The following is a 454-nucleotide window of genomic DNA, read 5'->3' as shown; positions in this document are numbered from 1 at the left end:
CAATATGTATGAGATCAAGCGTCCCTGGGCTGCTACAAGAAACTAGCAGACAGGGGTAGATAGGAAACAACTTTACTTTGAGTAGGGGGAACAACAAAATAGCACTTAACAGCTATATTGTAGTCTAAATCCTGCTGTTCCATGTATTTATTAAAATATAATCCCCTATAAATATCTGCTCCTTCTCCGATGAGTCAAGTTCCTTTATCATACAGAATCTGTGACAGCTGGTAAGAAAGTCTTTGCACATGGCTTACTGGGACTCTCACAGTCACAGAGAACAGTATGTGCACAAGAAACTTTTCTGCTTAATGACGACAAATCTACCCTTCCTGTTTTCACAACCTTTCTTTACTTCTTTGTCAAAATGTACTTCATTGTTGCACATGAACAGGACACAGCACAGTCACTAGAGTTCTACAGCTCCACCCACCAATGGATGCCCCAGAGAATC

General features: G+C 40.7%; 1 non-coding gene across 1 annotated transcript; it reads right to left on the bottom strand.

The window, feature by feature from the left end:
* Positions 1–4: 4 nt before the first annotated feature.
* On the bottom strand, positions 5–137 carry LOC115870809. Its single transcript, XR_004046935.1, has one exon. It is a non-coding gene; the product is annotated as a small nucleolar RNA SNORA63 (small nucleolar RNA).
* Between the last annotated feature and the right edge of the window lie 317 nt (positions 138–454).

Source organism: Echinops telfairi, unplaced genomic scaffold (genome assembly GCF_000313985.2).
Source record: "Echinops telfairi isolate 266 unplaced genomic scaffold, ASM31398v2 ScPeMD7_2291;HRSCAF=2852, whole genome shotgun sequence".
Classification (NCBI taxonomy): domain Eukaryota; kingdom Metazoa; phylum Chordata; class Mammalia; order Afrosoricida; family Tenrecidae; genus Echinops; species Echinops telfairi.
This window is presented reverse-complemented; position numbering and strand designations above follow the sequence as displayed.